Source organism: Cydia splendana, chromosome 6 (genome assembly GCF_910591565.1).
Source record: "Cydia splendana chromosome 6, ilCydSple1.2, whole genome shotgun sequence".
Taxonomy (NCBI): Eukaryota; Metazoa; Arthropoda; class Insecta; order Lepidoptera; family Tortricidae; genus Cydia; species Cydia splendana.
The window spans coordinates 24,731,789-24,745,192 of record NC_085965.1 but is presented as its reverse complement, the minus strand read 5'-3'; the positions used below and the strand labels follow the sequence as shown (position 1 = coordinate 24,745,192).

The following is a 13,404-nucleotide window of genomic DNA, read 5'->3' as shown; positions in this document are numbered from 1 at the left end:
TGCACATGGCGGGGACCATCTCCGGATGTATCACATTGTGCGTTCGGGGATAGTATACACTACAAGTATCCCTTGCTTTTAGATTGAAGTGCCTTAAAGGGCCTCTGCGCTGTTGGCTTCGGCCCCACGTACGCCTCCCAAAGGTCCGGGACCCCATGGTCCCGAGATATGGAAAAGACATACAAATAATAATGTTAATTTTATCACATTTATAATACTTAACTCTGTTGGCGTTGGTTTTCCCAACATACTTATTTATATATTTAATTTATATTTGTATATATATCACGCCCAGAAGTAATTTATTAATGTAATCTACAACCAGAAGAATAACAACGTATCAGAAATCATCTAAACATACTTAAAAATCCTAAACGCTGCATACCGCTCTTACAATGCAAGTACGCCGCGCGACACAAAACATTTTTTTTAACAGAGTTATGAAAAAAAATGTTGGACAAGTTTACTATTCTGTATAGTAGGATAACTGGGCTATTCACAGGTATTATTTTTCTAGAGCAAATCCTCATAGTTTAAATTTTTTAAAGGATTTACGAAAGAAAAAACTAAAAGATTTTTTTTGAATTTTGAATTTCTTGAATTTTTTATATGGGTGAGTGAAAATTTAGTAACAGAAATGAATTCTTCATCCTCGAATTACACGAAAAAGACACCAAACTTGATATAGTTGCGAGATGTATGCAGATATAAAGCATAGAGTGAGGCGCGCCGGAGGCACTTTTTCCCCCCCTCCCCTGCCCACCTGCTGGGGGGAACCTTTTGGCAACCGGGCTTAATCAGCTCAGATCACCCCCAGGAATACCTGTTCCAAGCGGTTTGCTTTGTCTCCAAAATGCAAGGTGGTGGACCTTTAATACAGTGTAATTATGGTGGCGAATTTTATTTGGCTAAAACAAAGTGCTTATGTAATAAGGGTGCTGCTGATTTTTGGAGTAATGTCCGTCCATGGTCAGGATAATATCAGGATTTTTAGGTTGATGCCCGGCCGTTTGTCGTGTTATTCCGCCATAGCTGCTCTTGGTAAAAACACGAGCACTCTCCTTCTGGTCCTTATCAAGTCATCCCCGCTATCAATCTGCGCGCGCGCAACTTTTCCACCGATAATGCCCGCTGCGCAAAACACGAGCACATGTCGTTGACAACTAGCTTACTGTTGTTTGCTCCGACCACGTGTGTGATAACACCCGCGAGAGCACGTATTTATCTACCAGCTAATATTTGACTAAGGCAATCCAACTTGGCATAACAGTACTGCTTAAAATGAAATGTAAATATGCATCTAAATGAGTGTCAGCTGCTAGTGAGGTGCGTCACGACGCTGAACGGGAATAGATCTAGCTACTGCCTTGCGCTCCAATAACCAGCCTGCCAATACCGTCGATACGAGAGACTCAAGATTATGTATTATATTATACCTCCTACTTAAGTCCCTACCTCTATAGTCTAATCGAGCTAATTATGTAGGTACCGACTTTTACAAGATGAAGTATGTGAATGGGCGCCATGAATAAATAATAAATAAATATTATAGGACGTTATTGCTGTCTGTGTTTGCTGTCTGTGTTTGTGTGTCACTTTCTGCTTTTGTTCCACTAACACTTAGTCTTTAATCTTAGTTGTTACGAACCATTATGGGCCATTGTTGTCTTTTAAATAAATAAATTGAATTGAATTGTTATTACACAAATTGACTAAGACTTACAGTAAGCTGAATAAGGTACCTACATATTTTGACTAAGGTGTAGACTGTAGAGTTTGTGGAGTTAGGGCTTGTAGATTTAGAAGCTTGAGTCTACATGATCAGTGGCGGATTTGCAGTCTTTACCGCCCTAGGCCCCAGGCCCTGTAGCCGCCCCTTTCTCAGCACCCATCATATTGACTATATTTTGAGTTATTTCTTGTTATGATCAGCGAATTTTTTGTCACAATTTGCCGCCCCTAAATATCTTGCCGCCCTAGGCCTGGGCCTAGGTACTTGGCCTTAGGGCAAATCCGCCACTGTAGGTACATTATATCTGTTAACATTTTGGCAGTGTGAGCCATATGATGGTCTGGTCTTGGCAACATTTTACGTACATGAAAATGTTTTTGGTAGGATACAATTTCCCTGTTCATTAAATGAATCGGAGTGGTTCTCGACTTAGCTATTTTCCAAATTAATTTACCCCCAGGAAGAATATAATGTATTATTAGAGTTGAGGCTAACGCACGCACGCGCACGCGCACGCGCACGCTGGCACAGTTCTAATTATTTTATTTATTTTCTTAGTATAAGACTGTCAAAATAGTAATTTTTCACATTTTTTTTAACAATTCGTCTGGTTGACTAGGTAAAATAAGTTAAGTCGACAAAGTCTTTGATTATTTTCATTGATTTCCAAATATAAAACCGTACTGTTTATAAATACTTAAATAATAGGTACTTACTATTGACTACTCTATTAATAATTATAAAACTTATGATAAGAATGTGAAAATAAACTGAGTCAGAAACGATTTCTAAATGGAATTAGGTAGGTATATGTATAGAGTCTAATATAGATGGTCAAACAAGTTTGTCAGTAGAAAAAGGCGCGAAATTCTAATTTTGTATGGGACGATATAACTCTTAGCGCATACATTGTTTAAATTCGCCGCTCTTTTCTACGGACGGAAATGTCTTGACAGAGTATAGCTAGTTAATTGAGCGGCCTACCTACAGGCTACAACCTACCTACCAGAGGCGTTTTATTTACATTTACCGTTTGCGTTTACATGCAGAAACTGGCTTTCTTAAGGCAAATGTGTTTTCCTTCCTCCTAAATGTCAGGTTTTGCGATAGTACCTACTCGTAGGTAGGTATCAAACTCAAAGTTATTGAGGAAAATCTGCGTGTTGTGAAATATTATTTATTGATTAACTGAGAAGATAAGGATTTAATGAGCGGTATTCTGCGTTAAGACCATTTAGAGGCACTCTATACACTTCCTACATCACATCGTAGGTAATATTCGCTACATCCTGCTTGTCTCACAAATGTGACATTTCTTGATGGACCATGATACATTGATCGAATGTTTTTAACCACACTTTTACACAACATAATATATGGCCAAACGGATATACTCGTATGCTTGATACTAGACACACTATATTAAATATTAGGTACTTTTTAACTCAGAATTAACAACTCAACGGGGTGGGAAAAGGAGTGCCTACGATTCACGAGTCATGATACCTACACAGACGAAATCGCAGGAAAATATTAAAATAATTGGCCAAGAGCATGTCGGGCCATGCTCAATGTTGTTAACATAACGCCGTGTGCCTGCTATACTGCCACATCTCAAAAAACCGTTTTTCACTATTCGCACTATTTCCCCTCTGCCGAGGTACAAGATTAGCGCGTCAATCTAATCTAGCGCGGGTAATAAAACTAGTTGCACTTGGATTTTTCACTAGACCGAGTCCAGACGCGCGCGTGAACACTGCTGCACAAAAATGCCTGTTTGCTCGGTTTTTTGTTATAAAAAGAGGTCGGGGATATCAAATTTACAAACAGAAAGTGTTACATTTCACATGTAATATTTTTTTTACATATCATACGTTTAATTACATTCAAACACAATTATTATATTTTAGTCTCATGTAATTGTTGGATTTATCGATTTTGCTCGCTCAGTACAAATTGCGGATCGGTCGAGCGACAAATCCGACTTCTCATCTCTCAGAATCTTCGAGCAACACCGGCTTCCGACACATCGGAAGGGAGGGGCCCAAGCGATATCTCACCGTACAAATCTTTCTGCCATTTTTCGCGGGGGGAAAGGTGCACACAGTCGCACTTCTCACACACTTACATACAAAATCCAATCTGTAATGACGACACAAATACATAGAAAATGACACATGTCAAAGACAAATCTTGCAAACCTCGATCTCTTTTTGTGTACGGACGAGTGACAAGTGTCACAACACGCACACTAACACATTTTCGTTGAAGTATGTTATTGTATTCTGAGAGATGAGAAGTCGGATATGTCGCTCGACCGATCCGCAATTTGTACTGAGCGAGCAAAATCGATAAATCCAACAATTACATGAGACTAAAATATAATAATTGTGTTTGAATATAATTAAACGTATGATATGTAAAAAAAAATATTACATGTGAAATGTAACACTTTCTTTTTGTAAATTTGATGTCCCCGACCTCTTTTTATAACAAAAAACCGAGCAAACAGGCATTTTTGTGCAGCAGTGTTCACGCGCGCGTCTGGACTCGGTCTAGTGAAAAATCCAAGTGCAACTAGTTTTATTACCCGCGCTAGATTAGATTGACGCGCTAATCTTGTACCTCGCGAATCCCTTCCGTGTTGCTCGAAGCTCAGAATACAATTACATACTTCAACGAAAATGTGTTAGTGTGCGTGTTGTGACACTTGTCACTCGTCCGTACACAAAAAGAGATCGAGGTTTGCAAGATTTGTCATTGACGTGTGTCATTTTCTATGTATTTGTGTCGTCATTACAGATTGGATTTTGTATGTAAGTGTGTGAGAAGTGCGACTGTGTGCACCTTTCCCCCCGCGAAAAATGGCAGAAAGATTTGTACGGTGAGATATCGCTTGGGCCCCTCCCTTCCGATGTGTCGGAAGCCGGTGTTGCTCGAAGGTTTCTATTAGGTGAGTATGAATCCCTATAAATTGGAACACTACATAAGTGTCTCAAGCGAGTTCCATGTTTGCTTTATTTTAAATAATGTGGCATCGTTAATAAATAGCAGACGTCAATTAAAAAAAAAACCTAAGTCTAAGTACATACTTTGTTTTGCTACTATTTAATAATAAATCCAACTCTAATGAAGGTAGGTATCTTGCTTACTGTTACAGCAGGAGAAAATGCTTCTAGATTAATAAGCACTATTATATTTTGAAATTTATCTATTTTTATATATATAATAATCTATTTTTTATTAATTTTATTTAAATTCTCCTTAGATACATGGCACACCAACAATGTAAGGGAATCTTGCTCGTTTGTTCTCAGAACGTACACAATGTGGAATGAGTGAGCGTTTTCAGGATTCTTAAGGATCGGCAACGATTATGTGGCTCCTCTGATGTTGTACTTATGTCCATGGGCGACGGAGACCGCTACCCATCAGGTGGGTCGTCTGGTCGTCAGCTCGTAACATAAAAAGCGGCGAAGTGCGACCCACTTTGGAAGTGTCTCTCGCGCAAACTATTCAGTTTAGAAAAAAATGATATTAGAAACCTCAATATCATTTTTAAAGATCTATCCATAGATACCCCACACGTATGGGTTTGATGAAAAAAAAAATTTTGAGTTTCAGTTCTAAGGGGCTGTCCATAAATTACGTCATCGATTTTAGACGATTTTTGACCCCCCCCCCCCTATAATCATCCAAAAATCATGCTTCAAATGACCCATTTACTCCTACTTCATGCTACCGTCATCCGATGTCCAGACCCCCCCCCCCCTAATTTGAAATGACGTAATTTATGAATAGCCCCTAAGTATGGTGAACCCCCAAAATTTATTGTTTTTTTTTCTATTTTTGTGTGAAAATCTTAATGCGGTTCACAGAATACATCTACTTACCAAGTTTCAACAGTATAGTTCTTATAGTTTCGGAAAAAAGTGGCTGTGACATACACGGACAGACGGACAGACATGACGAATCTATAAGGGTTCCGTTTTTTGCCATTTGGCTACGGAACCCTAAAAACACAGTGCCACGAGCCACGACCCTTACTTCCCGTTATAAAAGCATCAATTCATCATAAATAGATAAAAAATGAGTTGTAAAGTAACTTAACCTTCAGTATAGTTAGTTGAGTAATAGATAATCACTTTATGTTAAACACTTTCCGCTTGTGGCCATTATTGAGAGCAATGACATCGAGCACATTTGAATAACTAATTACCTATTCAGAATATACGATGCAATATCTAAACGCAATAATTTTAGTAGGAGAATTCGTATCTTGTATCTAATAAAATTATATATCGGTACGTCTACCATCAGTTTTGACATTGACATAACGCTCACGTCTACGTAATTTACTTTCTGTACATCTCGCTTGCACTAATATGCGAGTACGAGCGAGATGCATAGAAAGTAAATTACGTAGACGTGAGCGTATATGTCAATGTCAAAACTGATGGTAGACGTACAGTTAGTTAATATTTGGAGTTTAATTTAGTAACGTGTAAAAACCACTCAACTATAATCCAAAATGTACTCGAAAATCTTCGGTGTATTTGTTATTCGAAAGTCGTATTCATTTTCTATAGCAATATTTTATAAAAAACAAGTAAAAAGGCACCCAAATGATATTTATGAATACTTAATTACGTATTGAACTTGTGAATCACTGTTGTTGGCACTGGACTATAGGTAGTTGGTAGTTGGGTGGTATTACGATAGCACTGGTGGCCTAGCGGTAAGAGCGTGCGACTTTCAATCCGGAGGTCGCGGGTTCAAACCCCGGCTCGTACCAATGAGTTTTTCGGAACTTATGTACGAAATATCATTTGATATTTACCAGTCGCTTTTCGGTGAAGGAAAACATCGTGAGGAAACCGACCTAATCCCAATAAGGTCTAGTCTTTACCACAGTACACTAAGAACAGTAGTGAATCTAAGGCCGCTCGGCAAGTTATTTACCTACTCTTGCGTTGGCGCTTAGGGTTGTCACTTTTATTTTTAGTTAAATATTATTTGCGTATTATGAGTAACACTAGGTTTCTATTTATATAATATAATGAAATGTTCTAACAATTCATAAATGACGTATAAATAAAACGCTTTTTAAATATTTACATTAGGAAATGGCATTTATTAAAAAAAATATAAATTCAATACAGAAAAAAGTTCCTCCGGTTTCTGCATGTTCGGAACGCTTTACTGTTAGCGGTTAAAGTAAAGTAAATTCTCATCCTTACGTATAACATTAGTAAAAAGGTTTTAGGGAAGCATGGGCAGGGCATCGTAAATTCTATGTCTTTTAATTGTTCCTAAATTGACGTGCCGATTTTAATGTTGATGTGGTCCTTTTCAAACGCTTTGCGAAACACCTTCTCCATCCTTCCTATATTCACGACGAAGTCATCGGGTGGGACTATGAGTAATTTCGATCTGTACCATAATTCCTGTAATTAATGTATTGTGAAGAATGACAAGTCCGGGTTTGAGGAGCGTTATTGTGACACCCAAAGACACTACAATATTTTTTTCCTCTGTTCGAAGCACAGAGGCGGTGTTCTGTGGTTCGAAGTCATGATCAAAAAAATTAAGGCCGGTAAGAGCAGGCAAATGCGAGCGGGCGTGCAGCGTACTCGAATGCGCGCGATCACAATCGCGGTACGGCCCACACTGCCGCCACCGTATTCCCCCGTATATTATGCTAATGTGTGCGTGGCAGCGCATGCGTACACGGCGCCCGGCGCGCACGCACACATTCAAGCCGGCAGCGCCACATTTCTATGAAGATTCACTACTGTTCTTGTACTGTGTCTTTACCCTCTGGGTTGGAAGGTCAGATGGCAGTCGCATTCGTAAAAACTAGTGCCTATGTCAATTCTAGGGATTAGTTGCCAAGCGGACCCCAGGCTCCCATGAGCCGTGGCAAAGGCCGGGATAACGCGAGGAAGATGATGGTGGTTTTACGATTAGCAAAAATTATACAAAACCCCAACTTACTTTCAATACACAACACATTTTAGTAATGTTTTTTTGCTACATGCGTTAATTCCCAGTGGGTTTTTTGATAGCTCGGAAAGTTACACCGACACGTTATAACTGGGCCCCTATGCGGTTTTTGTGACAGCATACCTTAGAGGTTTTTGTCTTAATGTTGCTATAAAAACGCCAAGGATACCTACTCGTTACGCACGGGGCCGCAAAAATTGGGCACTGCGCAGCGCCTCTCACTCCGAGGACATAAGGAAAACGTACGTATGTATGTATAGGGCGAACCCAACAGAGGTCGGATTCTGATTAACGATAAATCTATTAGACATTTTAATATTGAGTGCATATTGAAGGGCGTGATGTAGATGTAGGTACTTCAAGTCGTTCTTAAAATGAAATAAATTGAAAGCTGTATTGTAACAATAGCATAGGTAGGTACTTAGCTTTACAAATCGTAATAAATATGTATCAGAATACCGCCCGCCTCAGAATTACTTTCACAATTACCGTAATCATCAATCATCATAATATATAATTATTATGTTTGTTTACATACTTATTATGTAAACAAACGTATACAATACATGTGGGTAAACTTCCGAATTCCACACAAAAACAGACGATTAAACGGAGCCACGCCGTTGTGATATTCTGCGTTTATGAAATGTATAGGTATGTATGTTAGTCTATATACATAATTATAAGGTATTTGTAAAACGAACCTTGTTGCCTAAATAAATTTTAAATAAATAAATACATATCTTTATTAGGTCAATCACCTCACTCACTCTTCAATCGGACAAATCATCAAAACAATAATACTCTTACCGGTATTTGAATCCAAGATCTGCTTTGCAGGCAGGGTCACTCGATAATTATATGCCAAAGCGTCTTATCCAAAGAATATAATACTCACTAGGAGGTCTTATCAGCTTGTCTGTACGAAAGAGGTCGCTCGTGGGCGACCGGTCCGGTCGGCCGCGTGCCGCGTGGCGTCCTTTAACACAGTTTCGATACCTCGCCTCGAGTTGCCCACATGGCTGATTAATTATGTTGCGAATGTGGTTCTTGAGCTGTCGGCGCTTCGCCGAACTGGTCGGAGTGATGTATGGTGGGTCACGGGAGGCTCCGATAAAACCGGTTCCGTTTTGTCGGCCGTGAATGGTTAATATTGTTGGCGTAATGAGGAGGGGTTTTTGATTTATTTTAATGAGAGCTGGTGAAATAACTAGCGATTTTATGTATAGTGAATTTTGTTTTGTTCTATCATAGACGGTGTTTAAGAGTCCTTTAGAGAAGCTGGTGATGCGAAACTATGATTTTAATGCAACATTTGTAATGTCACTAGTTATCGTAAATAAATCTAATGCTACATAGTTCGAACCTAGCGAGACAATCGGCGCGATTCGGGAAATGATTTAGAGATTCACTAGATATGAAATATGTGATGTTCCACGGCAAAAGGTACCTACCTTATGGCGGCTGGCGCTTAACCTATTATTAACGCCGCTCCAATATTCAGCCGGGGCAATGTTACATTTTGCCGTGGAACATCACATATCTTTACTATTTCATATCTAGTGAATCTCTAATTCATTTCCCGAATCGCGCCGAAGGGCCCCTTACGTAATGAAGTGCTAATGAGGCGTAGTCAGACCTACGAGTGTACGGCGTAGCGCCGCTACGGGCGGGCCCGCGCTACGCGCCGCATGAAGAGATCGCTAGTCGCGTGACGGCCGGGTCGAGGGAAGGATGGGGAAGGTCGCATGAGTTTGCGGTCTCTGGGTCGGTTGCGAATAGTGATGTGCCGTGGGAATTTTCCGGGAACAAGGAATATTCCCATATGGACAATATCCCGGGAATATTCCCCAAACAGGGGAATATTGAAACATAGCCTAAGTGTATTACAATTTTAATTAAAGCTAGCTATAACGACAAGTAACTGCGTTTAGTAAAATAAAGTACCCAAAAACCGTAAAATGCATAGTGGCTTCCCAAAAAAAACTTGGAAAGTGGGTTTGCTTACAACAGTCGCCACTTTGGATTAAAAAAAATTTGGCACCAGCCATTTAAGCCCCCGATGTGCCATAATGCGAAATCTTAATGAAGTCAGACCATTTCGAAATTTTACTAAATATTTTTTTTTTAATCTCCAAAAAATTATGTCTACAGCTTTTTTATTGGATATTTTGATAATGCAATGTAAAATAATTCACAAGAACCAGTCCTTAACACTCGTATGTACAAGAGTTTCTTGGTAAATAGGTTACGGAACTCCACTATTCTTATTAGTACCTAACTTATTTTTGGGATCCTTTTAATTTACCGAAACTTTTTTGACCAAATTTCGTTTCCCAACCAAATTTTACCAACTGCACGTTTGTCAACTCAATCTTTCCCATATGAACATTTAACAAACTTAAATTCCGACAAATGATCATTTCCCAAACTATTACTTTGCAACTTTTATAAGACCAACTGTTTTTTTTTCCAAATGTTTTACTTAGACTATAAATGTTCGCTCAAATTTATTTTCGTCAAATGAATCACTGGACAAAATTATTTTTTCCAAAAATATCTTTACTTAAAAAATGTTTGTTCAAACAAATGTATTGCAAAACCACTACTGGACAAATTATGTCTATCCAAAACATTAGGTTATTAAAAATGTGTTACGGCTAGGTTAGGTAAAGTGGGTGCTTAGTTTGGTTTGGGAAACTAAACAGCCCGAAAGCTGCCCAAAAAACCACTATTACCTAGGTAGGTTCGTGAGTTACCTTGTGTTCCTTAGAGCGGTTGCCAAGTCTCACTTGCTTTAAAAAAAGGGATTGTAATATGCAACAATTGTTTTTTTATTAATTAAGTCATACTTTAGAATATGTTGCGTTAGTCTAAACCACGCGAAAGCTACCAAAAGGGGGGACGGGGGGGCGAAGCCCCCGAAAGGGGGGCTCGGGGGGCGAAGCCCCCCGCATTGAAAAAACACTACAGTATTACGTATATTTCCACCTAGATAGGTTCGTTAGTTACCTTGTGTTCCTCAGAGCAGAAAATAGAAGCCCCGCGAAGCCGGGCTTCGTCGACCGGCTGCCGGGTCTCACTTACTTTAAAAAAAGGGATTGTTATCGGAGCCCCCCGCATTGTAAAAACACTACAGTATTACCTGTATTTTTACCTAGATAGGTTCGTTAGTTACCTTGTGTTCCTCAGAGCAGAAAATAGAAGCCCCGCGAAGCGAGAAGCGGGGCTTCGTCGACCGGCTGCCGAGTCTCACTTGCTTTAAAAAAGGGGATTGTAATATGCAACAATTGTTTTTTTATTAATTAAGTCATACTTTAGAATATGTTGCGTTAGTCTAAAACACGCGAAAGCTACCAAAAGGGGGACGGGGGGGCGAAGCCCCCCGAAAGGGGGCTCGGGGGGCGAAGCCCCCCGAAAGGGGGGCTCGGGGGGCGAAGCCCCCCGCATTGAAAAAACACTACAGTATTACGTATATTTCCACCTAGATAGGTTCGTTAGTTACCTTGTGTTCCTTAGAGCAGAAAATAGAAGCCCCGCGAAGCGGGGCTTCGTCGACCGGCTGCCGGGTCTCACTTACTTTAAAAAAAGGGATTGTTATCGGAGCCCCCCGCATTGTAAAAACACTACAGTATTACCTGTATTTTTACCTAGATAGGTTCGTTAGTTACCTTGTGTTCCTCAGAGCAGAAAATAGAAGCCCCGCGAAGCGAGAAGCGGGGCTTCGTCGACCGGCTGCCGAGTCTCACTTGTTAACGATTATTAATTAAGTCATACTTTAGAAATTTTTTTTTTTTTTTTTTTTATTGAACACAATGTAAGCTTACAGTTACAGACCAAATCACTTACACGCTAACATATACATTGTCAAAATAGTAACAATTAAAAACATACAAAAATATAAATACATGCGCATAAAAATGTCAAACAAATTAAAAATTATATGAATTAAATGTCAAAACAGATTACAATACACACATATACAATGTCATGCAGTATGAAAATTTAAAAATTGTCTAGCAGTTTTGCACAAGTTTGCTAAACGATCGGCGAACATGTCAGCGTCAACGTGTTGAGTGAGCATAGTATGTAGAAATGATAAAGCACGCGTGGTAGGTGCGTGCCTCGCGTAACATGTGCGAGCGGACGGCCGCAGCAACACACACGGCCGGCGACGCGGCGCGACCGCCCCGTCCACATCCCGCGGTATCCTCCTAGGAACCAACAACCCTATCTTCTCTAACACCTCAGGGCTATCAACTTGGTGGTGAATGATTGAGAGATAGTGCACCAGGAGCAACAACTTCCGCCTCAATGCGAGCGTGTCTAGCCCAACCATCCCCGAGACAAAGATGGAAGGGTAAAGGTAAGGGTAATATCCATATGCTTTTTTATACAACCAACGTGCAAATTTTCGTTGTATTTTTTCAAGTATTAGGGAATACTTGTCTTCATATGGATCCCAGACAACCGCACCATATTCCAACTTACTGCGCACGTATGCGTTATAGAGAACCTTAGCCACTCCAACGTGAAATTGCTTGGATATTCTCATTACAAATCCTAAGGTTTTACTGGCCTGCTTGCAAATACTATTGATATGCGAATGGAAGTCAAATTTACTATCTAATATTAAACCCAGGTCACGAATTTCGCTAACTTTCTCCAAGGAGGAATCCGCTAAGCTGTACCCAGTTTGAAGAGCAGAACGTTTACGCGAGAAAGTTATCGCCTTACACTTTTTTACGTTAAAGGGAAGTCGATTTCTCTCACTCCACCTGGCAGCAGCATCAATATCAGCTTGCAACTCTGCGCTGTCGCTAATACTACGAATGCCTAGGAACAGCTTCAGGTCATCAGCGAAAAGAAGACATTTAGCAGCTCTGATTGTGTCCGGTAAGTCATTTATCATAAGGAGAAAAAGAGTAGGCCCCAGGGTACTGCCCTGACTCACACCAGACAGCGTAAAGTACTGCTGCCTGCCACTCATGTAATTAGCAAAGAAATCTAATAGCTTTGGTGTGAAGCCCGCTAGCGCCAGCTTGCTCAGCAAGACGTCGTTGTCGACCAGGTCGAATGCCTTTCTGAAGTCGAAATATGCAGCATCGACCTGGTGCCCTTCATCCATCTCCTTGCAGACATAGTCAGCGAGGGCAACTAGATTCGTGACTGTAGATCGCGACTTACGGAAGCCGTGCTGACTGGGATGCAAGCGATTAGCCACCTGTAGAGTTATTTGGCGGTTAAGCATGATTTCAAATATTTTACCAAACACAGGAAGAACAGCTATAGGCCTAAAAGAGGCAATATCTGTATTGTTACCATCCTTAGGAACCGGTGTCACCCTAGAAGTTTTCCAGCGATTTGGATAGGCGGAGTGATTGAGTGAGAGATTATATATGTGCAACAGAGGTGTAATCAAAATATCAGCACAATCTTTGGCCAGAAATACTGGGATACCATCCGGCCCGCCTGAAGAGCGGGGTTTAAGGTTGCGAATGGCCGCCCCAAAATCAGATTCAGAGACGAAGGGAATGGAAACTGACCTGGAGTCACCAGAAATGTATGCCCCACGCGCCGCGGCCGCCGCGTCCAGGCTCGGCCTATCCTGCTGAAATACTGAGCTGAAATAATTAGCGAAGGCATCCGCAGCGCCCTGTCCACTT

The 13,404-nt window shown here is 40.5% G+C and overlaps 1 long non-coding RNA gene across 1 annotated transcript; it reads left to right on the top strand.

Annotated features, from left to right (window-relative positions):
• The first annotated feature begins 5,209 nt into the window (after positions 1-5,209).
• LOC134791791 (uncharacterized) lies at positions 5,210-5,754 on the top strand. The gene is made up of 2 exons (XR_010144314.1): positions 5,210-5,355; positions 5,534-5,754. It is a non-coding gene; the product is annotated as an uncharacterized LOC134791791 (long non-coding RNA).
• The last annotated feature ends 7,650 nt before the right edge of the window (positions 5,755-13,404 follow it).